At 40.3% G+C, this 24471-nt stretch overlaps 1 protein-coding gene and 1 long non-coding RNA gene across 7 annotated transcripts in view; one reads left to right on the top strand and one right to left on the bottom strand.

Annotated features, from left to right (window-relative positions):
- adgrb1 (adhesion G protein-coupled receptor B1) overlaps nucleotides 1-24471 on the top strand; it is a 447596-nt gene that overhangs the window by 87088 nt on the left and 336037 nt on the right. The gene's annotated exons all lie outside the window — the stretch shown is intronic.
- LOC134298758 (uncharacterized) lies at nucleotides 19291-20613 on the bottom strand. Its single transcript, XR_010005847.1, has 2 exons — nucleotides 20308-20613; nucleotides 19291-19654 (listed from the first exon to the last, which is right to left on the bottom strand). It is a non-coding gene; the product is annotated as an uncharacterized LOC134298758 (long non-coding RNA).

Genomic DNA, 24471 nt, shown 5'->3' with positions numbered 1-24471 from the left:
TTATACAGCTGTGAAGAAGGGGCCTCAGATAATCCAGTTCTGAGCAGATAATATAAGATTAGAAATATACAGTAGAGTCTCACTTATCCAACGTAAACAGGCCGGCAGGATAAGTGAATATGTTGGATAATAAGAAGGGATTCAGGAAAAGCCAATTAAACATCAAATTAGGTAATCGTTATACAAATTAAGCACCAAAACATCATATTATACAACAAATTTGACAGAAAAAGTAGTTCCATGCGCAGTAATGCTATGTAATATTTACAGTAGAGTCTCACTTATCCAACACTCGCTTATCCAACGTTCTGGATTATCCAAAGCATTTTTGTAGTCAATGCTTTCAATATATCGTGATATTTTGGTGCTAAATTCATAAATACAGTAATTACTACATAGCATTACTGTGTACTGAACTACTTTTTCTGACAAATTTGTTGTCTAACATGATGTTTTGGTACTTAATTTGTAAAATCATAACTTAATTTGATGTTTAATTGGCTTTTCCTGAATCCCTTCTTATTATCCAACATATTCACTTATCCTGCCGGCCTGTTTACGTTGGATAAGTGAGACTCTACTGTACTGTATTTACAAATTTACCACTAAAATATCACAATGAATTTAAAACACTGACTACAAAAACATTGATTATGAAAAGGCAGACTGCGTTGGATAATCCAGAACATTGTATAAGCGAATGTTGGATAAGTGAGATTCTTCTTTAATATGAAATAATTACTGGGATAGAATAATGCAGAACAATATAATCTCTAAAACCAGGACAGTAAATAAACAGGGGAATTCCACACAGGAAACAATCAGGGACAGCTAACACCTCCCAACAAAGTATTCCCATCATCAAAGTCTGGCAAATCCTGTTTTCTCAGGGCCACAGACAGTAGAAGCACATAAAATATCGCAAACAACATCACTCTGAAAACAAGGGTATTCCAGACAGGAAACAATCAGGGCCAGCTAACACCTCCCAACAAAGTATTCCCATCATCAAAGTCTGGCAAATCCTCTGTTTTCTCAGGGCCACAGACAGTAGAAGCACATTAAATATCGCAAACAACACCACTCTGTAAACAAGGGAATTCCAGACAGGAAACAATCAGGGCCAGCTAACACCTCCCAACAAAAAATTCACTCAGGGAGGAAACAGCCAGGCTTTAAAGCTGCAAGGCCATTACATCCTAATCATTTTTCCTAATTGCAGCATTCATACTTGCCTCCAACAAACAAAAAAACCAATCAGAAATATTGTATATTCACAACCTTTAGGAAATAATATCCCCTGATGGCGCAGCGTGTTAAAGCGCTGAGCTGCTGAACTTCTGGACCGAAAGGCCACAGGTTTGAATTGGGGGAGCGGAGAGAGCCCCCACTGTTAGCTCCAGCTTCTGCCAACCCAGAAGTTCGAAAACATGCAAATGTGAGTGCATCAATAGGTACTGCTCCAGCGGGAAGGTAACGCCGCTCCATGTAGTCATCCCACATGACCTTGGAGGAGTCTACGGACAACGCCGGCTCTTCGGCTTAGAAATGGAGATGAGCACCAACCCCCAGAATCAGACACGACTGGACTTAATGTCTGGGGAAAACCTTGACCCTTGACCTTAACTACCACCAGTTCCTCAATACTTTATGTCCCATACCACCAGACTTCGCCACAGCAACGCGTGGCCGGGCACAGCTAGTGTGTGTATATATATATATATATATATATATATATATATATATATATATATATACACACACACACACACACACACACACACACACACTAAGGATCATGTCTGGAGACTAATCCATGTGAAGATCAGCTTAGGGAGATGGGTATGATTAGCCTGGAGAAGAGAGGATTGAGAAGATCATCTTTGAACACTGGAAAGGATATTATGTAGAAGATGGCACAAACTTATTTTCTGCTACTGAAAGGACTAGAACATGAATGAATGGATGTAGATTGCAAGGAAATACCATCTTATTATTAGTAAGAACTTTCTGAAAGTAACCACTGTGGAATGAACTTCTGTAGAGGGTTCTGGATTCTTCTTGGCTGGAGTTCTTTAAACTTCAATTCATTTGTGATTTCTCAGAAGTGCTTTAGCTGTCCATTCCTGTGACAATCATTGGCTGCAATGGTCCTTAGGGCCTCTTCCAACTCTCTGTTTGTATAACACATAAAACTAAAATCTCTCTTTTTCCCCAGTGTGTGAGAGGCATGGGATGGAGCCAAGATCTTTTGCTAGCAAAGCATACAGTCCACCCGTTGAACTTTATTTCTTTCCCAGCAGGAAAAGTCCACCAGCACTTTTGCAGGTTCTAAGAAAACTGCAGCTCAAATATCTTCTGCCTAGCAGCTATGACTTTTCATTTCATGGATTCTGTGGCTTTCGTGTGATCTTTCCTGACAGCTTCCTGTATTAAAATGTGAGAATTCTACATGGTAACCAACCAGGAACTGCAGCTTTTATTTTGATTGAATTCCCTCACCCACAAAAGAACTCGAATAAATAGCTTTACAGAATGGGTAGTGACTCACCCTGTCAATAGAAGAAGGATTTTAAAATTGATTAACTGTCTTACTTTCAAATGATTAGGCAATTAATTAACCAATTAAAATAAATATTAGAGTTCGAATAGAGGCTATGTTTTCAAGGAGCTTCCATGGAAACAGGGGTCTCTCAGCTCAATTATATGGGCCAGTCACTGGTTGTCCAAAACACATTGCCAGGAGATGTGTTTTGTTATCGAGCGTTTTTGTGCCCTGTTGTCATTTCTTTAAGAGGTTCAGGTTGATGCAACAAGGATTTTTGCTTGTTTGTTTTTTTTCCGTTTGGTCTCCATAACGATCTAAGGAAAAAGCAAAGAAAATGTGCAATACAGAACAAAGACAAGGAGAACATGCTATTGGGGAATGGAAATTAGAAAGAGAGTTTTCAATTCTTTGGGGAGAGGCTAGGCTGAGGATGCATCTAGAGTGTTAAATTAATGCAGTTTAATGCCACTTTAACTGCCATGGCTCAATATTATGGAATTGTGGCCATTGTAGTTTGATGGGACACCAGCACTCTTTGACAAAGATCTTGTAAAACTACAACCCCTGTGATTTCATAGAAATGGCAGTTTAGATGCACTTTGTGTCTGGTGGCTCCAAACACATTCATGGTAGATGGCAGAAATTGTCAGTAGAGGTCTACTGTTGGAGGCAATTAATCTATTGCTGCTTTTATTTCCATTCCCTGCCTCTGCCCTGAATTGCATAGAACCTCTCCAAATGTTGAATCTTGGTTCAAATAGGATGTAATATCAATTCAACTCAGAAGTGACCCCTGCCTCCCAGGATTTCCAAGAAGCTGTGGATTTTTCCTTGTTTGGTGATGCAAGTCCTTCAGCATTTCCAGGAATCTAGTTTATGGGTCTGGGGGTCAGGCAAAAATAAGGAAATTGCCCTAGCAATATCTCCTGCTCCCATGTTAATTCTAAATCCTCTGCTTAAGGATCAAATTGAGGATTCCAAACAAAATCCAGTTTCTAGGCCCAACTGAAATAAAGCCATTTTGGAAATAGAACTTTGGCAAGGAAACATGTATGAATCCACGTATTGTTGAAGGCTTTCATGGCCGGAATCATTGGGTTGCTGTGTAGCCAGAATCACTGAGTTGCTTTGAGTTTTATGTAGACTCCACCATCCTTCAAAGCAGTATATTCCAGTGCTGAACAGCTCTTCCTACTGGGAAGTTCTTTCTAATGTTTAGGTAGAACCTAAATGGCCTGCTGGACCAACTCCCATTGACTTCATGTCTGGTACCTTTGTCCAACACCCATTCCAACAGCAGTGCTTTGGTGGCCCCAAAAAGAAAGACATTACTCATTTGCCTTTTCAATGGTAAGGGCTCCAATCTACCTCTTCACCATTGGTCTCATTGATGTCCCTAAGTAGAAGGATAAAACAAGTGGTCCCAATCTGAATTTGACCAAAGGAAATATTTGTGTGGCCATCAATGCAACATCAGTCCAGTGTATTGGTAGTAGGTGGTGTGCCAAAGAGATGAATCTGAGTTATCTCCAGAGCAGGATATTCTGAATTACAGCCAGATTGCTGGTGTAGATGCAGAAACTTGAAGATACTCTGAACGGGTTCTTCTCCAAGTATGGAGTGATTAATTTCCCTGTAAGGCAACTGAACACGAAGCCCTGAAGAAACAACACCGGGGTCAAAAAAGTGACAGTTGGCTGATTATGCTGCTGATTGTGGCTGATAATCGTTCTTTTACGTGGCTATTGATCTAGAGGTTACATCATTAATCATGTTCAGCTTTGCTTTGAGTCATTAATTAGCAAACCTGTCATTAGTATCTTAAATGGCCTGACTTTTCCCTTGAATTCTGGAACAAAGTAGCCAAACCAATTCAGTGTCTTAACAAGCATTTGGATGAGAGTTGCAAACTCCCTCTTTTATCCTTTCTGGAGCTTGTTCTCTTTTGATCTTTTCTTTGAATCAATTTGTTTTAGTTGGTCATAGAATGGCAGGTGAAATGAGTGTCCAAATCCATGGATAATTGGGGCCTCTTTTTATAAACCTAGCCTTAATCCTAGAATAAGTACTTTAAAAAGACATTGTTGTGGTTTTTAAAGTCAACACAAATAAACTTTTCAGGGTTGAATGGAATGTTTTTTTTCTCTTTATTTTAAATAGAACGTGAAGTTCACTGCACTATGGAAAGGAGAACCCATTGGCCTTATTTCTATGGAAACCTTTGAATATTTTTGTCCCCTGAAAAGCATTTGGATTTACTTCAAGGAATCAGAGTTGCACATGTGGTATCATTATGCATGTAGATGTAGATCCTCAATCAGAATATATCCATGTGCCATTGTTGAAATTGCCCAGGGTATTTATAAGTGTATTTATAACAGTGTCTTCAGTTGTAGCTTCAGTAACATTGAAGTCATAAAACCATAGAATCATAAAGTTGGAAGAAACCCCAAATTCATGCTTCCACAGAAATATACAAAGCACCCCCAACAGATGACCATCCAGCCTCTGTTTAGAAACCTTCAGACAAGGAGACTCCATCAGAATCCAAGGCAACATCAGATTTCATGGTCGTACAGCCCTTACCATCAGGACATTCTTCCTACTGTTTAGAAGGACTCTCTCTTTGTGAAATTTGAATCTGATGGACCATGCCCTAGTATCTGGAGTAGCAGAAAAGATGCTGCTCCCTCTTAGAATTATAGACTAATAGTGTTGGAGGAGACCACACAGGCCATCTAATCCAACCCCCTTCTACCATGCAGGAAAAGCACAATCAAAGTACCCCCGATGGATGGTCATCCAGCCTCTGTTTAACAGCTTCCAACTATACTCTGTTTTAACAGCTTCTACCATACTCTGAGGCAGAGAGTTCCACTGCTGAACAGCTCTTCTTACAATCAGGAAGTTCTTCCTAATGTTCAGGTGGAATCACTTTTCCTGTAATTTGAACCCATTGCTCTGAGCTTCAGTAGGACATCCTTCCAAATATAGCTATCATGCTACTTTTCAACCTTCATTTCTCCAGGCGAAACATACCCAGCTCCCTAAGCTGCTCCTCATTGAAAAATATCATACTTTCCATATCTTTTATCATTTTGGTCTCCATTGTTTAGATACTTTCCAGGTTGTCAATATTCAGTTATAATTGAAAACATGTTAAGTTCATTGATCTATGAGACCTGTTGCTATTTATTTATTTATTTGCAGTATTTATATTCTGCCCTTCTCACCCCAAAGGGAACTCAGTGTGAATCACAATGTACACATACAAGGCAAACATTCAATGCCATATGAACATAGAGACAGAGACACAGAGGCAATTTAACCTTCTCCAGCTTCCAGCTTCCTGAGGGTCTGCTCAATTCCGGACACAGGGGGAGCAGTTGCTTCATCATCCACTGTGATGCAGACTTCCTCATTCCAAACGTTGCTGGACTATTTTTATGGTGTCATAAATTACATATACATGTAATATTAATAATAATAATATGATGTAATAAAATGTAATAATAATTATAATTCACTATTATAATTGTATATTTATTTACATGCATTACTAATAATATTGCAATATAGTCGTATAATATAATAAATTGTATGTATATATACTTGTAAACCGCCCTGAGTCCCCTTCGGGTGAGAAGAGCGGGATATAAATGTCGCTAATAATAAATTAGTTTAAATTAGCTTCCCCACATAGTGGTACCTAAATTTCCTATTTGATAGATGCAACTATCTTTCGGGTTGCTTAGGTCAACAACGAGCAGGGCTATTTTTTATTTTAATGGTCAGATGCTCACTCCACCACGGGCTGGCCTCGAACTCATGGCCTCTTGGTCATTGTGATTTTTTGCAGCTGGCTACTAACCAGCCTGCGCCATAGCCCGGCCACTATTCTTATGTGATTTCAGCCCTGCTAAAACTGTGGGTTTGGGGCCCGGAGTGCCAAGCTTCCAAGGGACCAGATAAGACAAAGATGGGCTGAAGGCAAAATGAGAGGCTTTATTCCCAATAATCAGTGGAGCTAGCCCTCCAAAGAACTGACATACTTTAATGCAAACATGAAGCAATATGTATAGCACTTTGACAGCAGTTTGAAACAAAGGACTTCTGCTGCTCTGCGTGTTGATTGATCCAGGTTGTGGCAGGCTAGGATCTACACACTGGTTGGCTGAGATGCACTGTCTATCATTATTGCTGTGGGGTTTCAAAGTTTGGAGTGAAATTTGATAAATGTTCATTGCCCAGTTTAAAGTTTTGTGATAATTGGTGGTTGTGCTTCTCAAGGGGCATGTGAAGGAAAGAATGTGGGTGAGTTTGAGGTAATGGATACTAATGATGATAGTTTCCCCAGCTAGAGAGGACAGTGGTCCATGTTGTTAAGACAATGAGTAGCAATGGGTGTTTGCCAACCCAAATGTGTTCCCAGGAGAACAACAGAGGTGAGGCAATTTCTATGACCTTTTGTTTGGCTCCATTGCTAGGTGTATGGAGGCATTGTTAGGACATTATGGTAATTGTGATGTTATTGCCTGAAGTCTTAAGTATCCTAGGGCAACATTCCAACAAAATCTGTAAAGGTTTGCTAGCATGCAAGGGAAAATCCAATGTGTGCTGGCTGAAGTGTATATCTCAATGGAGCCACAGATAATGATTCATAATTTGGAGGTCCAATTTCTTGATAATACTATGATTTCCAAAATGACCTTGCCTTTCACACTGCAGAAGCTGCAGTATGAACTTGATTGTGCCAATTTAAACCAATGCTAACGGCATTCATTCCCATGGCAGCAAATATGTGGATAAAATATCTATATGGCTGGGATCAGGGAACAGATCTTCAAACAGAAAATACTTCATCTCATCTGAACAGAGTCTTTATGATGCAGGAAGAGGTAACCCAAATCTATTCCGGAATCGTCACTTCAATTTTTTACTTCATTGGTTTCTATGGATTCCACACGCTCTTGTTAGTGCTGCTATGCAACCTTCCTTTTATATCATGGTTGTCCTTGTAAGACAACAATCTTGTTGCTCAGTGAACTGTTTTTGTCAAATTTGACAGATTATATGGCTAGTAGAGAGAAGCTATGGTTCCATTGGCCACAACTGTGGTGAGTCGTCAGATTATAGACCGGAGCATCTCTCCAGGATTTTTTGGATGTTTCTTCTGTGTGCATGTGTATGGCATTGGCTACCCCATGAGTTTCATAGCATTTTCTAAGGCAAGAACTGCTCAGACATGACTTGCCATTGCCTTCTTCTGAAATATAACTCACAAATCAAACACTCTGCTCAGTGCAGGATCGCCCACTAAACCAGCCCTAACAGGTTGTTATCTGGTCTCTTTTTGTAGGTTTTTTTCCAATGTTTCAACCAAACTTTATCCTGTTTATTTAAAATATCCCTATACTTAGAAGTAGCCATAAAAATATTCTTCATAAGTTATTATCCTTGTTCTTCTTGCTTCTTTTTATTTACATGGTGCTTTCCAGTAAAACAATCAAAGTAGTGGACTCTGCCAAAGGCATATGGTATAAAACATATGTATACCTATAAGGAATAATGAATCACAAACCATATAATACAGTTGCAAAACATTGAGATAAAACGCAAACAAAAAAAAACCCAAACACAATCTAACATAGACTAAACTTAACAATACATGTATCAAAGTATACAAGACTTCAAAACAACATCAAACTAAAAGCCTAACTTGTATTGTATCCATAGACATATAAGTCGAAAGCTCTATGCTGATGCTGTCATTATTACCCAGTTACAACGACACTTTGCCTGCATGTGCTACAAGTACACACACTGTTGTTTTCATTGCTGCTGGTTTTAACAGTCACTGGTTTTTTTCATATTTTAGTATTTCAGTGAAAATGTTATGACATGATCTGCTATTAGAAAAGGTCCATGGGGTGAAACCATGAATTATCATACCATAGAATCATAGAATCATAGAATCATAGAATCGTAGAGTTGGAAGAGACCACATGGGCCATCCAGTCCAACCCCCCGCTAAGAAGCAAGAAATCACATTCAAAGCACCCCCGACAGATGGCCATCCAGTCTCTGCTTAAAAGCCTCCAAAGAAGGAGCCTCCACCACAGTCCGGGGGAGAGAGTTCCACTGTCGAACAGCCCTCACAGTGAGGAAGTTCTTCCTGATGTTCAAGTGGAATCTCCTTTCCTGTAGTTTGAAGCCATTGTTCCGTGTCCTAGTCTCCAGGGCAGCAGAAAACAAGCTTGTTCCCTCCTCCCAATGACTTCCCTTCACGTATTTGTACATGGCTATCATGGTGTCACTAACTCTAGTAATGCCATTGGTTTTGAATCTGCTTCGTTTCTAAGGTCAGATAGGATCTTATGTCTTCCGGGTATTTAGTCAGTGGGCATTTCTTAATACAGTCGGCTCTTCTTAACACAATTCTGGCATGCATGGATCTGATTATTTGTGGCATTGCCAGCCAACCCACAAAGCTTACTGGTGTAGATCTTTTGTGGATTGTTTCAAGCTCTTCACTCTTTCCTTCTACCATCTTACAATGACTTTGTGAAGAATGGATGGTAGAGAATAGCTATAGCTTCTGCAGCGGAGTGGTGGAGGTGCTGTGCCTCCATTGAAGCCAATGCTGGTTTGTAGGAATGGTTGGTTACTGAAATCACTCTTACTCCACTCCCGCAGCTTTGGGAAAGGCAAGGCAGCACCTTCCCAACATGCTGGCTATTCAAGAACGTCACATCCCATCCCCAGAAATATTTATGGTTTTTCCCACTTTAATGGGGGTTCTCCACTTCTGATTCCTATCAATGTGTAGGGCTGACCACAAGCTGAACTTGAGCCAACAGTGTGATGTGACAGCTAAAAAAAACCAATAAGTTGCATCAAGAGTACTATAGTATCTAGACTGAAGGAAGTTATAGTTCCACTCTACTTTGTTTTGGTTGATCTCACCCGGAATAATATTGTGTTCCGTTCTGGATAAAGCAATTGAAGAAGGATATTGACAAGCTAGAATGTGTCCAGAGAAGGTCTGAAAGAATCAAAGGTCTGGAAGCCAAGCCCTACAAGGAATAGATTAGGGAACTATGTAACATATTTACTCGAGTCTAATACTCACTGTTTCCAACTAAATTACATTGTCAAAATAGAGGTGTGTATTAGATTCAATGGTGAGTTATAATTGGCCCAGAGGAACCCAAAACCCTGTAGGTTGGTTAGGGAGTCACATGCAAAGGGGCTGTTCCCAGTGGGCTCCATGACTTCTGGTGAAGGAGGAGGTGTGCCTGTCTGATGAACCAGCCCTTCTTATTGCTTAGCCACAGATTTTGCCTCCCAGGTGGCTCTTTGGGTCTCTCTCCCACCCTCCACCAGGTTCAGTCCCATGTGATTCCCATCTGGCCTCATTCATGCTGCCTGCCTCCCTGGCATGCAATGACTGCACTGTTGGATGCATTACATTTGAAGACCAATCTTTTTTTTTTTTTTTTGTAATGTGCACCTTCAACATTGAGGTGTGCATTACATTCGATGATACATTATACTTAGTAAATATGGCATATTTAGACAGAGGATACAATGTTGTTTATTCATTCAGTCACTTCTGACTCTTCATGAGCTCATGGACCAGCCCACTCCAGAACTTCCTGGCAGCCATCACCACCCCCAGTTCCTTCAAGATCAAGCCAGTCACTTCAAGGATATCCATCTTGCCCTTGGTCGGCCTCTCTTCCTTTTTCCTCCCATTTCCCCCAGCATCATGATCTTCTGCAAGCTTTCCTGTCTTCTCATTTTGTGGCCAAAGTCCTTCATTTTTGCCTCTAATATCCTTCCCTCCAGTGAGCAGCCATTGGACATTATTTCCTGGAGGATGGACTGGTTGGATCTTCTTGCAGTCCAAGGCACTCTCAGGATTTTGCTCCAACACCAGACTTCAAAAGCGTCTCTCTTCCTTCACTCAGCCTTCCTTATGGTCCAGCTCTTGCATCCATAGGTTTCTACAGGGAATACCATTGCTTTCACTATGTGGACCTTCGTTGCCAATGTGATACAATAGCCATGTTTAAATACTTGAAAAGATGTCACATTGAGGAGGAGGCAAGCTTGTTTTCTACTACTGTAGAGACCATGACACATTGTAATAATGGACTCAAAATTGCAGGAAAGGAGTTTTCAGTAAAACAGTAACAACAAACTTCATGATGGCTGTTCAACCATGGAACAAGCTGTCCAGTGGAGTCTCCTTCTCTAGAGATTTTTAAACAGAGGCTAGATGGCCATCTGATTGTGCTTTCCTACATGACGAGGAGTTGAACTAGATTGTCCTTGTGGCCTCTTCCAACTCGGTATTCATATGTTTCTATGACTGTATTGACATATTCTGGCCATACTACTTTGTGCTTGAAGATGGCCCACCTCTATCTAACAGGAACAAACTTGTATCAAAATTTCCTGGATCTATATAGAATTAAAAAAAAATAAATAAGGGTTCCTGTACTATGAAAGGGCACAGCTGGAATCCATGAATGCCATGCAGCTGTTGCAATGCCGCCCACCAATTCAGAGACATGATGCAATTTTACAAGAAATCTGCTGGAGGTAAAAGCTGGAGAGAACCGTCTATGGGCCTTTTGATTATTTCTTTAACTCCTTTATTTAATTCCTAATGAGTCATTTGCCTTCCAATTAAAATGAGGAGTAAGGGAAAACATTCTTCTTCCTCCCTTCTTCTCCCCTGCCTTCCTTTCAACGTTCCTTCTTGGAATTCAGTCATGTTCCAGTTCTCTTTCAATGAGGGAGTGGACCAAATACATCGGTATTGGTCCAGGAGACAAATAGTAAAGCCCCAGCCCAAGCTTTCCTAATAGAGACAGTTGGAATATTAACTAGCAGTGCCCTCCCCACCATTACTTCTGCAAAGAGTCATCTGCAAAGGCTGGCGATCACATCAGATTACAGCTATATGGAAAGAATCCAAGTAAACAGTATATAGAAGATTCTGCTCAGGGCTGCAAAGTGCAAACTTGTCAGAGTTCATAAGCTTGGCAAAAAAATGCCCAGGCTTCTGTCTTATGGCTTGGTTAAAGCCCTTGAAGTAAACAACTAAACAGGCATATGTTTGTGCAAGTAGGTTTCTTTTTTTATTTCTCACTTCTTGGAGGCAATCTTAAAGGGAAAAAAAGTAGTGCTTTGCTCTGCCATCAGGGGGCATCGTTGCCTGTTGGGGTGTTAGATACATCTACACTATAGAATTATTGCAGTTTGACACCACTTGAGCAGCTATGGTGAGGTATCACCAGTCTTTGGCAAAGAAGGTTAAAGACATTATCAGGCTACAATTCCCATGATCCCATAGCATTAAGCCAAGGAAGTTAAACTGGTGTCAAACTGTATTATTTCTACGGTGTAGATACACCCTTTGAACAAGTATGCATTAAGCCGAGTGTGGGCATTGGAAAGTAACTTTTTATAAGTAATAATAATAATAATATAAAAATAAAACTTTATTTTTATACCCCACCTCTATCTCCCCAAAGGGGACTCATGCCGTCTTACATGGGGCCAAGCCCAAATAAAAACAATAGCAATATAAAACACAGCAATAGACAAAAAACATGCACAATTATAAAAATTTAAACATTAGCCAATAAAAACAAATGACAAGAACTAATAAAAACATGGATTAAAACGGAGAGGTTGTAAAAGTAGACTGGGTAAGGTGCACCATGTAAATATTGTAAACACGAGGTGACTGATAAAGTGCTGCAAATTCTTGGAAATTTGCAAAGTATTTTGTCTTGAGATCTTAAAATATAATTAATAACGGCTACAGTTGCTATTTTTAAAGGGTCATTAATAGTAACTAGCATAATTACTTTTAGTTATTTTTTGTGTGTAAATTCAAATGTTACAAGTTCCCCACTGGGGTACAAAACACATACTGGAGGCATATATTGTTATATTTCCATATATCATTTGTAACTATGAAAGTATCATAGGCATGTACAATCCATTAAAAAGTGGTTCAAAAGTCATTACAAAACTGGAAGTGCCAGTGGTTCATTTCTTAATTGTTTCTAAGGTGTAGTTAGTAAAAAATTATGAGAATAATGACATTTTGTTATAGTAAGTGCATAATTACTATAACTGGGGAAACTTCAGAGGATCCTTTCTCTCTCTATTCTGCTGCTATTGGGGTGAAACGTACTACAATGGTAGAACACGTTTACCACTGTTAGCTCACCAAATTTAAGAATGTTTCACTTATCCACTGATTTTTGAGGAATTTTTGAAGTTTTTATAAACAACAATATATTTTTTTAAAAAAAAAATCTGCAAGTGCTTTCTCCTTGAATTTTCTATACAATGATACAAGATAACAGGGGATCATTCCCGAAACTTTCAGAAATATTTATAGATGCACTGATCTTAGGGAACCATTTAAAGATTTGACAAAAATGTGTTTTTTAAAAGCCACAACAGCTATCTCATTGAATGCCTCTTATATTAACCAAAATAAACCAATACCAATTTTATGTTTTCATAGAATCCAAAGTTGGAGAGGGCCCCACAAGGGCCATCTAGTCTAACCCTTTTCTTCCAGGCAGAAGGGCACTATCCAAACACTCCTGACAGATGGCCATCCAACCTCTAAACTAATTGATATGCTTCTGGCTGGTTGGCTGCTGCTAGGAAGGGAAAATAGCTCTCCCCTATCCTGACTTGGGCTTTTTGATGTGAGCAGAATTTTGGGAAATGTAGTTTAGGTCAGGACATTCTGCATTCTCTGGCATAGGACTCTTTGCCTTCCCAAACTACATTTCCTAGAGTTCTATGCTTTCTGTCCCAACGAAATGGCAAAAAGCCATAAATTTATGGAGGAATGGGAGCCTTTTTGGCTTTGTTTTGCTTGCTTGCCATGAAAATGAAGCAGATTTTGGGAGGGAGCCTTCTGAGATTTACAAAATACAAACAAAAAAAGGATTGGGTAAGTTTTGATTCTTAAGTTTTAGGCACAGGCCATGCCTACATGTCAGAAAGTACATATTTTACTAATTTTAATCCAACTTTAGAAATGTCAGAAACCTTTGCACCAATCTAATAACTTAAATGATTATTCTATAAGGAGGTGAGGTTATTCCTTGGCATATTACAAATTATCATATATTTCTATTTATATTATTTATATAGTATGATATAGAAGAAGTGTGGTTGAGGCTCCTTCTTTGGAGACTTTTAAGCCGAGGCTGGATGGCCATCTGTCAGGGGTGCTTTGAATGCGATTTTCCTGCTTCTTGGCAGGGGGTTGGACTAGATGGCCCATGAAGTCTTTTCCAATTCCATGATTCTATGATTCTAAGTGCCTTTCCTCAACTGATGGAGCTGGGCCTGGCTTTTCTTTTCCATTTCTAAAGCCAGGGCAGTGGCGGATTTCATCCACTTCTGGGCCTAGGTATAAAAGAACTGTGCTTGTGTCTTCTGCCATTCCACTGCCTGTCATCTTCTGGATCTAGGCATAATGGAACTCTTCTTCTTCTTCTTCTTCTTCTTCTTCTTCTTCTTCTCCTTCTTCTTCTTCCTCCTCCTCCTCCTCTTCTTCTTCTTCTTCTTCTTCTTCTTCTTCTTCTTCTTCTTCTTCTTCTTCCTCCTCCTCCTCCTCCTCCTCCTCCTCCTCCTCCTCTTCTTCTTCTTCTTCTTCTTCTTCTTCTTCTTCTTCTTCTTCTTCTTCTTCTCTAATTTGATGTCACAGCAATGGCAGTTGGGGTGGAGGAAAACCTTCTGGACCTAGGCATGGTGGAATAATGTCTTCTCTACTTCTTTCCCATAGTTAGGACAGTGTCAATTGGGATGGAGGGAATGTTTTTCATCTTGGCCCAGGCATGATGGAACTATGCCTGCCTCTTCTTCCCTTTCTCCACAAACTTCCAGATACAGTTGAATTTAGACCAGCTTTCAATCAGCAGGGGAATTGTAATCTCAACAGGTGTGTCTTTTTTGTCTAGACTCCTGCACTAAAATGGCAGTATTAGGAACAATTAGTCCTCTAAACTCGGGCTCTTTCGGTACATCTCTACGTGAACATTCTTCTGATGGACCCAAGGATTTCTCCTTCTTTGCTTCGATTAGAACTTCCCCTCTTTCTTTCTGAAAGAAGCTGACTGCTCCCTGCTGGAGCTCCATCGGATGTCTCACTGAGAAGGTCCTTAATTCACTCTCTCTTTCCCCTTCTGCTGCAATGCAGTGTCACACTGTGAAGAAGTCCAACAGCTACAAAAGCAACTGCAGATTTTTTTATATCTCCTCCAGGCCCTTCTAGAATAAAAACAATAAACATGGAGCGATTGTTCCTATCTTGGAGAGTTTGGGAAAATTACTTTTTGGCACACCGGCTCCAAGAATTCCCCAGCTGGCTAAGAGATTCTGGCCATTGCAGTCCTGATGCAGAAACTTTTCTGAGCTTTTCTGTGCAGTGATTGGCTCCCCAAGAATCATTTCATGTCTTCTCCTTTGCCCCCATAACCTCCCTGCTTTGTTGCTAGGAAGATGTAGCTGAAATCCCAAGGCACCCAGTAATGTTTGGTTGATCAGGAGGGCATTTTAGCTTCAGTTAGAAATCCTTGCATCCTTCCTCACCCCCTGGAAAAAAAAACAGTTTTTGAAAAATGGCTTCCAGATGGTATCCAAAATGATGCATAGGGATGCAGCTGCAAGGGGAAAGAACACACTAATTGAAATGCCTTGAATGGGTGTGTTTGTGTGTGTCGTTGCATCTTTGCCTTTGATTCTCCCCACAAATAGGAATGGAGCACCATTAGTCTGGGCCACAGCTGAATCCAATGACACTGGGCGGCTTCCATCTCACTGGTATGTTAAATCCATTCTGGGTTTTAGTCTGAGAATAGGCTTTACTACCATCAGTATTTCTTTCAAATTTCAGATTCAAATTTAGACTGGATTCACCATCCCCTGACAATGGAGATAGCAGATATCCCTAGTTTTGTGCCAAATGTCCTAATTTGCATTTCCTAAAATAATGCATTAATCAGGAACACAATTATCCTCTGTCTGCGTGTTTATCTGTGTAGGGTTTTTTTCCCCCAGAGTTTCTTCGCTTGTTGACAATGCTGTCCCCTGATTGAAAAATGTATACAAAAAAAGCAAACATTAGGACAAATTGCATACAAAACAGCAGATGAATTTTCATGATAACTTTTTTTTAAAAGCCACTTGCAAATTGATGAGGGAATGGGATGGAACAAACACATAGATGGAAAAGTGCAGACACAACAGGAAGCAAGAGAACTAGATTTCTGTGTGTCATGTTTGCAAGTAGATTGTTATTGTTGTTTTGGCGGTTGTCAAATTGACAACGATTTATGGTGACCTCTTGAACAAGAGGCCTCGAAGTCATCCTATACTCAAAAGCCTTGTTCAGGTCTTGCCAATTCAGGGCCTTGGCTTCCTTGATTGAGCTTCTATATCCATAATGCAGTCTTCCACTTTTCCTGCTCCTTCTCCCTTACCAAGCATTATTGTCTTTTCTAGTGAGTCATGTCTTCCCAGGATGTGCTGAAAGTACGTCAGTCTCTCTTTAGTCATCTTGGCTTCCTGGGAGAGTTCACACTTGATTTGCTTTAGGATCCATGTATTTGTCTTTTTGGCAGTCCAGGGTATCTGCAGAACTCTCCTCCAGCACCACATTTCAAATAAGTTTATTTCCTCCCTGACTTCACTGTCAAGTTTTACAGAGAAACTGAAAATACAATGGCACGTTACCTAAATAATGTGTTTGCAATGAGCAAACTGTTGACTTCACAAAATTCAATCATTGACTCTCCTGATTCATTTCTTGATCCTAGACAAATTTTCCTACAGTGTTTGGTTCTGCTCTGTTTCCTACTTTTGCATTTCGATCATGTGTGATTCCCAACATATCCTGTTTTGGTGTGTGATCACTTTTCTTCTAGACTCCAGTGTAAAATCCTTCAATTTCCTCTTCTTCTGCTTCTTCAGTTGAAGCATAAACTTCGATAATGGTTATATTGATGTGTTTGAACTCTTATTGCTATGATTAAGCCAGAATTTGTATTGTGCCCCTTGACTGCTTTTGCTATATCTCTCCTCACTATTAATGCTACCCCTTTTTCTCTTAGATTTTCATGCCCATAGCAAAACTATATGATAATGTGACTAAAAATAAGTTATTGTCTACTCAGTTGCCCCAAGTGTTGCAATATTTATATAGTCACCTCTTCCCATTCACTGGGGCTAGGTGCACATTTTTATTTTATCTGAGAGACCACCTCTCTAGTAATCTCTAAATTTTCTACCATGTACCTATGCTCAACATCCACTAATCTGATAAAATTATGCTGAAGAACCTAGAAATCCCTAGTTATGTTTAGGAAGCTTTAGGTCTTTTAGCATAACTCTGTGATTAGTTTCCCTCACACACTGACAAAAAAGTCACATTGGAGGACCCAGAGATTGAACACTTTAATCAAATCCATGAATAATCAAATCCACAAAAATCAAATCCACAAAGATGTATTTCATTTCTTATTTTACTATGCCTAGTTTCCCCCAATACTTGCTTCTCAAATTCTCTGTCTTTATAGCATGTTTAACCTGAAGAAGAGAAGGCTGAGAGGAGACATGATAATTGCCATGTATAAATATGTGAGGGGAAGTCATAGGGAGGAGGGAGCAAGCTTGTTTTCTGCTGTCCTGGAGACTAGGATGGGGACCAATGGCTTCAAACTACAGGAAAGGAAATTCCACCTGAACATTAGGAAGAGCTTCCTAATTGTAAGAGCTGTTCAGCAGTGGAACTCTCTACCTTAGAGTGTGGTGGAGGCTCCTTCTCTGGAGGCTTTTAAACAGAGGCTGGATGGCCATCTATCCATAGAATCATAGAATCATAGAATCATAGAATAGTAGAGTTGGAAGAGACCTCAAGGGCCATCTAGTCCAACCCCCCGCTAAGAAGCAGGAAATCGCATTCAAAGCACCCCCGACAGATGGCCATCCAGCCTCTGCTTAAAAGCCTCCAAAGAAGGAGCCTCCACCACGGCCCGGGGGAGAGAGTTCCACTGCCGAACAGCCCTCACAGTGAGGAAGTTCTTCCTGATGTTCAGGTGGAATCTCCTTTCACCTGAACATCCAGGGTGCTTTGGATGCGATTTTCCTGCTTCTTGGCAGAATAGGGTTGGACTGGATGGCCCACGAGGTCTCTTCTGACTCTATGAGTCTATGATTCTGACTTCCCTTTGACCTCTGAGTACATATATAGCTAAACATCCATGGTAGGGCAATAGATAACTAGTACTTATTTTGAATGCCTCCATCATCAAAGTCACAGGCACTTACTGACCAATATCTGTGACATCTCCAACATTGAGCAGTAATCTAACTTGTTATTCCTTTTGTCTGAATACTTTTGTGAATGCTGCAATTATATTCAGCTTCACCCTTTGCTTATCCTTTGTATTTAGGTGCTACCTTGGGTTCATTTACACCTGGGGTCCCCAAACTAAGGCCCGGGGGCCGGATGCGGCCCTCCGAGGTCATTTACCTGGCCCCCGCCCTCAGTTTTATAATATCATATATTGTATATGCATATAATATTGATAATAATATTATAATGTAATACAATATAACACTAATAATAATACTATATAATAATATTGATTATATATTCTATATTACATATAATATTGCTAATAGTATTACAGTATAGTGGTATAGTTCAATATAGTAATATATAATGCTAATATTGTGCTATGCTAATAATATAATATATTGTATGTACATATAATTTGTAAGCCATTCTGAGTTCCCTTTAGGGTGAGAAGGGTGTGATACAAATGTAGTAAATAAATGCAGTAAATAAATAAATAATAAATTTTAGACTTAGGCTCACCTCACCCAAAGTCTGAAATGACTTGAAGGCACACAACAACAACAACAACAACAACCCTAATTAACTTGACTATCTCATTGGCCAGAAGCAGGACCACACTTCCCATTGAAATCCTGATAAATGTATGTTGGTTAAAATTGTTTTTATTTTTAAATATTGTATTGTTCTTTCGTTGTTGTTGTTGTTGTTGTTTTTGCACTACAAATAAGACATATGTAGTGTGCATCGGAATTTGTTTGTATTTTTTTTCAAATGATAATCCGGCCCCTCAACAGTCAGAAGGATTGTGGACCGGCCCTCGGCTTAAAAAGTTTGAGGACCCCTGATTTACACTGTAGAATTATTGCAGCTTGACACCACTTTAATTGCCCTGCCTTATTGCTATGGAAATCTGGGATTTGTAGTTCAGTTAGGCAACAGCACTCTGACACAAAAAGCTAAAGACCTAGAAAAGCTACAACTTCCATGATTCCATAGCATTGAGTCATGACCGCTAAAGTGGCATGAAACTGCATTCATTCTACAGTGTAGATGCAACCAAGGATATCCAGCATTCTCCACACATTTCCAAATGGGTCTACCATTGCTCAACTGAAAAACACTGGGGGAAGAAAAGGAATTGCTGGTGACTGAGGACAAAAATAAAAGAACATTATCTTATAGGAGATAAGTTGAACTGCATGTTGTCATGGTTACGGAGTTGTCCTGACACCGCCAATACAAAAACAGGACTTTATTCTACTCCCATTAGCATTTAACATTTTCTTCCCTGGTAACAAATAAATTGGAGAGAGATGAAGGGAGAAGATAACATTTCTTGATGTGCTTTAATCACCCATCTTGTACCTCTCTGCTGCATTCACTTTTGGATTCATCCACCCAGGAGATATACTCCACTTTTTGTGGTTTCTGGCAACCGCTAATATAGAATAAAATTACCCCATCAGCTGCTTAATATAGAGAACGAGATCACCCCGCTGAGTTTTACTAGCACTTTGCAAACCTTGAAGTTCTTTCAGCCGTAACTGAGAGTAGCTCTGGAAGAACAAACAACCAGGCTTCATCCACTCCTGGTGTGTCCAGAGGCATTGTTGGAGAGAACAATGCAAAGCTTTCCCTCAGTTGCTAGATTATGGTGCCAATTGTCAGGCTGATGATGGTGACACAGGATTCTGGGGAAGAGAAGGCAACAAAGTCAAAGCAATTTTGATGGATCGTTGTGGCAAAGATGTAGGGAGTGATGTGGATGAAGGAATGCAGAATGGTGGTCTTCAGCATTGGAGTGGTTTCAATGTCAGGGGATGATGGATTCATTATGAGTTTTATTATTATTATTTATTATTTATTTATTTACAGCATTTATATTCCACCCTTCTCGCCCCGAAGGGGACTCAGGGCGGATCACATTACACATATAGGCAAACATTCAATGCCTTTTAACATAGAACAAAGACAAGACAAACATAAACTCCGAGCGGGCCTTGAACTCATGACCTCCTGGTCAGAGTGATTCATTGCAGCTGGTTGCAGCTGGCTTGCTCTCCAGCCTGCGCCACAGCCCGGAGCTGTCTGAGCTGGAAAGATATTCCTTCTTTGGGAAGAGTCTGGAACTGCAGAGACTTAGGTTTCTCCTTCTAGCCCACCCAATGAAGAGACCAAGTTAAGGAGGCGGAGTAAACACTTTTGGTGTCTACTCCTCTCAGCTCCAGCATTGAAGCAGCAAATGTTGGCCCACCCTCTCACTCTATAGCAGTGTACCAGAGGGTCGCTTCAGGGCCGAGTAGGAATTCCCCCCCCCCCCTTTAATAGGGGTTATTTCACCTACCTTACACAGTTGAGGTTGGTGGGTAACTGGCAATATGTGGAGCCATTAAAAAGGTTGCCATGTGGAATATGAGGATACAATTTACATCTCGGTGCACATAAGGCACCCGTTTTGGTGAAGGCCAGAAACGAGAACCCTCACCAGCAAGTTCACACAGCCGAGTTGGGGATGAACAGAAATGGCCTTGGAGCTGCTGGGAAATTCTAATCCCTGAAGTTTCTCAACTTGGAGTTTGAATACTCTATGCAGCTTCCCTAAGCAGTTGCCCTGGTTATGACTCATAATGAGCTATGTGGGGAACCCAGGTGTCTTGTCCAATGTCAGATGAAGAGTGGGTCTGGGATAGTCACTGCCTTGGCTTACACAACATCAAGTTTAGACCCCCACTTTTAACTGGTTGCAGTTCATGAAGAAAGTTTAAATAGGTAACAATGTAACAAAAGTTGTCCATATTCATCCCAAAACAGTTGTCTGGTCTCGTTATTTCATTGATGGGTGGGCAAATCCATTTCCATTTGTGGTTATGGTGACCACCACCTGTCCCTTATTGCAACCAAAGATAGAGACCTCTACTTGTTCCTGCTGCTATGATGCCAAATGTGAACACTTCCTAGATCTCTGCATAGTATCTATGATCAATATCACTGGACAGTGGACACCACTACCATATCATTGATGTCACCATGCACACCAATGGTTGTGTCCAATAGCACAATTACAGCATTCTTACAGACAGAGCCCCCCAGAAGATGGCCACACAGCCTCTCTTTAAAAACCTCCCAGTCTTTTACTTTCTTTTCTTCATTTCAAACATCTATTAATTTTGAGCACGTAGAACACCTACTGTAGTAATGACAGCAATATGAAAAGTGATTGCATGGCAGAAGAGGGGTGGACTGGATGGCCCCTGAGGTCAATTCCAAATCTATGATTCTATAAATTCTATTTTCATATCCAGCATATGATGAGCTTCTGCTGGATAGCCAAATTGTCAAACTAATTGATGAATAACCAAATCTGCAAAAGCCATAAACTTGGAGGGTCAACTGCATTATTCTTATTGTTCAGAATCCTCTTGAGCAAACTATGAATCCTTTCCCAGCCCAACTGCCCCTAACCTGACATAAACACCATTTACCTGTTCTCCAATTGCTTTCATAGCTCCATGCAGCTGATACTTGGGAAGATAGGGAGGGCTTTTTGATTGTGGCAAATGTGTGACAATCATGACTGAGTAGTGATCCATATTCATGGTCACTACTTAGTGTGATTATGACACTTTTGCTGCTATCTATGTCTCCCTTCCAATTTACTTTTGTAGACATCTGCTGCATTGAAAGAAGGAGATTGTTCTACTCACAATTGGAGATTGGGTGAATGGTGTTTCAGTAAAGTCTGGTGAGGTTGGGGCTGGACTACAGCAAGCCCAGTTAGTGTGTGTGTGTGTGTGTGTGTGTGTATATGTGTGTGTGTGTGTGTGTATATATATATATATATATATATATATATATATATATATATATATATGAGTTGTGCACATATTCCGTTTCCTTCAGTACTTCTGGAAGTCCATAACGATAAAGGCCCTCCGAGTAGGAAAACCCACCCAAAACAAAAACAAGCAGAGCTGGTCTCAGCTCCTACTTCCCATATTCAGCATCACATTTAAGCTTTTTGATTTTCCTTTACTTTCCTGATTCTTTTTATTTAGTGGGACAGTGGGTGGAGTGCACATGGGCATATGGAGGCTTTCACCCTTTTAGCTTCTTTTTCGCCTTCCCTTACTCTCCTTCGGAAAATATTTCTAAAAGATAATAATAATTATTAATAATAGTAATCCCAGCAAACAAAAAGAGAAGCCTACCTCTCCTCTAGAGTAGAAAGTAGAAACACCTTTAAGGAAGCAAAACCCTGAGCAGAAATGAGGTTGCAACCTTGCAGACAACTCCCAGAAATCCCAGTCAGTTTCCAGCTGTTATGATTTCTGGGAGTTGAAGGCCAACAACATCTGGGGACCCCAGGTTGAGAACCACTGACTTACATCAATTGTACCTGATACATTTAACTGATAAAGCCAAAGTACTACAAAGACCTCCGGATCAGTTTTCCCAATGAATCAAAGCACTACTTAAAGGCGATTCACCGGTCCCAGTGTGTCTCAATACATTTGGCGAAACACTCTTCAAAGCCGTTCTCTCCTTTTGACCAAAATATCTTCTTTTAGTTCATAGGGAAAATGTATTGAATTGGAAATGTTTCGAATCCTTGATCTGCCAAAGGCATTTGTGTTTTATTTTGCTTTGTTTTTTAAAGGGGGGAAAGACATTCTTCAACCAACATTTACTTTCTGAATTATGTATGAATCACCAAAACAGTTGCTCTTGGCAGTTGCTGCTAAGCAAGATCTTTTCCTTGAGAGGTTGTTTTTTTTTTTCTTCCTCTTTTTTTCCCTTGCTCTTAAAATTAAATGTGACTTAGACAAATGTACTAGAGGGAGTTTGGATTGGGCGAGAAGCCTGTGTGGGCTTCTTCTAGGCGACGTCATTGCACTAAGTTCCGAGTGGAGGCGGAAAGCGTGGATTGAGAAGATGAGAAAGAGAGAGAAGAAGAGGAGGAGGATGGGGCTGAGTCCATTAAGGCTGCAGAATAATAAGTCAAAACATTGGAGTTTCCTGGCTTTGTTTTTCATCTTGAACAAGTGGCTTATGGTGGAGGGAATCTGTACATCAGGCTTGGCCAAGCTTCACACCATGTATAGAATTATAGAGTCAGAAAAGACCACAAGGGCCATACAATCACCCCCTTTCTATTCAACCCCCAGCATGGTGTCCTATTTGAATATTAAAAAATAATAAATTTGCCAAAAAAAGTGGGAGAATTTGTTGAATCACTGATGGGACACCCACAAGTGAGTCGTGCACTACATTTTGGCTTGGGAAGCTATACAATGCATTGACCATCTGTCAATAAGGCCCCTCTAGACTGCCATACAATGCAGTTTCATTATGCAGTTTAATTGCAATGAAGTGCATTATATGGCAGTGCAGACCAGGCATGGGCAAACTTCGGCTCTCCAGGTGTTTTGGACTCCAACTCCCACAATTCCTAACAGCCTACCGGCTGTTAGGAATTGTGGGAGTTGGAGTCCAAAACACCTGGAGGACCAAAGTTTGCCCAATCTTGGTATAGACTCATTATATTGCAGTGGAAATGGGGCCAAAACACTTTTACTTCAATGGGTTACTTGCACCAAGAGGTTGATTTGTAGACTTTGGAGTCACCTAGCGGTTGAATCTTTTAATTACATGCCAGTTGATCATAACCTATAAAACCCTGAAGTGGTTTGAGTGTTGGTCTATGATTCTGGAAATCCGGGTTTGAATCCACACTCAGGAATGGAAACTCATTGAGTGACCTTGGGCATATTCTGTCAGCCAAGAGGAAGGCAAACCTCTTCTGAACACGTCTTCCCAGGATAGTTTTACCTTAGGGTAGCCAACATGGAAACTGTTTGAAAGTATACAGCATCAACAACACACTGACCTGTGGCAATGGACTTATTAAAGTATTCCATTGTATCAGGAAATAATAGAATTGTAGAAATGGATAGTAGCCAATGTGGTGTAATGGTTTGCGTGTAGAACTATAACTCTGGCAACCAGGATTCGAACCTCTGTTTGACCATGAAAACCCACTGGCTGTCCTTAGGCAACTAAAATTCTCTGAACCTCAAGGGAAGGCAATGGAAAAACTCTTCTGAATACATTTTGGCAAGAAAGCCTTGTGATAAGTTCACTTAAGAGTTTCTGTAGATTAGAAACAACTTGAAGGGGCATAACAACCAACAGTAGAGCAAAGATACAGAATGGGGGACACCTGGCAATACATGTGAAAAAGATCTTGAAGTCCTAGTGGGGAACAAGTCAAACATGAGCCAACAATATGATGCGGCAGCTTAAAAAGCCAATGGGATTTTGATTTGCATAAATGGGAGTCTAGTGTCTAGATCCAGAGAAGTCATGCCACCCCTCTATTCTGCCTTGGTCAGATCACATCTGCAATCACACGGTATCCAGTTCTGGGCACCGCAATTGAAGGGAGATGTTGATAAGCTGGAATGTGTCCAGAGAAGGATGAGTAAAATGATCAAGGGTCTGAAGAACA

The sequence above is a fragment of the Anolis carolinensis genome, chromosome 4, assembly GCF_035594765.1.
Source record: "Anolis carolinensis isolate JA03-04 chromosome 4, rAnoCar3.1.pri, whole genome shotgun sequence".
Classification (NCBI taxonomy): domain Eukaryota; kingdom Metazoa; phylum Chordata; class Lepidosauria; order Squamata; family Dactyloidae; genus Anolis; species Anolis carolinensis.
This window is presented reverse-complemented; position numbering and strand designations above follow the sequence as displayed.